The sequence below is a fragment of the Pinus tabuliformis genome, chromosome 7 (genome assembly GCF_031772625.1).
Source record: "Pinus tabuliformis cultivar Carrire ecotype Pingquan chromosome 7, CPIR1, whole genome shotgun sequence".
NCBI classification, from domain to species: Eukaryota; Viridiplantae; Streptophyta; class Pinopsida; order Pinales; family Pinaceae; genus Pinus; species Pinus tabuliformis.
In genome coordinates this window covers 237799781-237802414 of record NC_142293.1, presented here as the reverse complement: position 1 = coordinate 237802414, position 2634 = coordinate 237799781, and the positions used below count along the sequence as shown (strand labels likewise).

The window sequence follows — 2634 nt, the reverse complement described above, 5'->3', positions numbered from 1 at the left end:
AATGCATAAATAAAAAGTTTTAATGCAAAGAAAAATCCTTATTACCTTCATTACTCACCCCAAGCCTTTTAGAAGAGAATGAATTAATAAAGATAATGTTATACCCATCCACAGTGATGTAATTGACACGTAAGAATGAAAGCATATCTATTGTGAGACTCCATCCATATTATTCAATTCCAGAAGGATGTGGGCCCTCCCCCTTCAAATTCTAACATGTACCAATTTCTAAATGATTTGCAGAGTTGGGAAAGTGAACCGCTGAGCCCCCACCATGGTGTAAATCTCACCAAGAAACCTATGTGACAAAAGGTGTGTGGGCAGCTTTGTATTGGAAGTAAATTGTGTACCAAGAGGGCATGTGATCTGTGTGAATAATCCATTAAAGTCAAGTCTCCATTGTCATAGAGTGGACTTTTGGTACAAAAGTTGCACCTCATTCATACCAGTATTCATGCAACCCAAAATTATGGCCATGCTTTTATATGTGCTCTATCTAATCCACCTCCTCACCCCTCCCGCAGATTCCCTCCTCAAGTGTTGGGTAGTCTCTGCTACCCTGTAATTAATATATCCATACTTTGTTTTAATCAGCAGTTTTCATTATTCATAGTCAGTTATTCTGGCTGCCTTGACCCCAAGCAAGCAATGGCTCTTGTGATCAGAATGGCAGGCAAAGGCAAAGGCAACATCGTAAGCAGCAATGGTGTTTTTCAGGTAGAAGCTCACTTAAATCTTATGAATGGCTCCTTGTTCCATTTTTTGGATCAATTGTTTCAAGATAAGCAGCAGACAGTGAACAATTGTTAGTTGCAGGAAACACTTGATCGATCGCTCCCAGAGGCCACGGCCTTGTAGTAATTGCCTTTCTGCAATCCCAAACTCTGGAGACAAATCAAACAATGGAGGACAAGTTTTGTTAAAAAAATTCACAGGTTTCAAACTGCCTCTTCGTTGTTTTCGAATTCTGGGGATATTGTTTCGTTGCCATTGCGAAAAAGAGCCATTACTTCAAGGTGTGCCAGAGGCCGTGGAAGAACTGTTTTAATGGACATCCGTTTGCCAGAGTCGCGGTATGTGTAATAATCTTACAGTACACCCTCGCGACATGGCAATTTATATTGGAGAGAAGGAAACTTGTTCTTCCATGGCGGTTTAATGAGGAGGATTGCAAGAGAATCTCAACCAGAGGGATTGTCTGCCTCCCTCGACAATCAAACGTCCAAAATTGGAGAATAAATTTATATACCAATTTTATGTGCTATGGGCATTTTGATTTGAGATTAATACAACATAATTTTTATATTATCTTGTTCACATTTCTAGTGACATCAACAACTTATCAATGCCAATTCTCTATATATTTCACATTACAGATGGAGTCAAAAGAGAAAAGAGATTGTGATACAACTAACATGGTATCATTTGGTGAGATTGATTGTAGAGGTATGGTGACAGCAAATCATGATTTTTGAAGATGAAGTTCATGTAGTTTAGATTCTAAGTGCAAATATGGAATAGAATTTATCAACATAAGAGAAGTTGGTTTGAAGTATCAGGGATTAATTAATTATAGTTGTAGACTTTATTCAGAGACAAGCATGTAAAGTAATATCACTAGAAGGAAAATGATTCTTAGATTAAAAAATGGAAGATGATAACCTTAGTGGATGGAAAAACACATTATTGAATCCACACAGAATTTTAAGGATGGAAATTTAACTTGAAGTGTAGAAACCTTTATGAATATTACTAATATTTTATAATAGCCCCACGTTAAAGTTTCATGTAATAAAGGATAATAAAGGCAAAATAAGATCAAGGTCATAGGACATGTATTTCAAGTTGAATGTTGGGAAAACAATGTAGTGGGCATCACTTGTGCTTTATTAATGGCTATGGAAATTGACAAAGGAAAAGTGGCAAAAAATGAAATTTAATTATGAGAAATAAGGAAAATAAGAGAAAAAAGAGATGAAGAGACACAAATATTCATGCAAGGGAAATTAGAAAGAAAATTAAAGAATATGACAAAAAAGAAAAAGAAAAAGGAAAGGAAGAGTCTAGACATCAAGGACAAAAAGACACCTGAGAAACAATTAACAACTTTTACCCATCTTTTGAGCAAGTGTAGCAAATGAGAGAGAACAAACACTTGGACAAGAAAGCAAAGGAAAGCAAGGGAGCATAATGAGAAAGTTGGATCACATCTTCCGCAGGAAGGTTTTGCAGGTAACAAGTTGCATATATGATTTCCTTGTTGGGATGTGAATGCATGGTACATGCATTCAATTACTAGGTTCATTTGTTATCATTGGCATGAGTTTTTCCTAGTTTGACAGTGGTTTTAGCTTTGCCAGGCCATTTCCTAGATAGCCATGGTGTGATGGGATTCATTTGTGGTTGATCTTTGGATTGCCAAAAGGTTTTGGAAACATGTGAGGTGGTCTGAGGAAAATCCCAAGGGTTGGGGTTGGAGATGGTTTTCTCTAGGAAGCCCTTGATAGGTGGGTGGAGATAGGAAAATTACTCAAGATATGGTGAAGGAATTTTGGTTTTGTGATCACGAGACAGGTTTAGATGAGGTCACGATAGTTTGAGGGTGGAGGTGGTTTAACCTCTAGATTCCCTGTT

At 37.2% G+C, this 2634-nt stretch overlaps 1 long non-coding RNA gene across 1 annotated transcript; it reads left to right on the top strand.

Moving 5' to 3' along the window:
* Nucleotides 1-526: 526 nt before the first annotated feature.
* LOC149246738 (uncharacterized) lies at nucleotides 527-1308 on the top strand. Its single transcript, XR_016265591.1, has 2 exons — nucleotides 527-717; nucleotides 817-1308. It is a non-coding gene; the product is annotated as an uncharacterized LOC149246738 (long non-coding RNA).
* Nucleotides 1309-2634: the final 1326 nt, after the last annotated feature.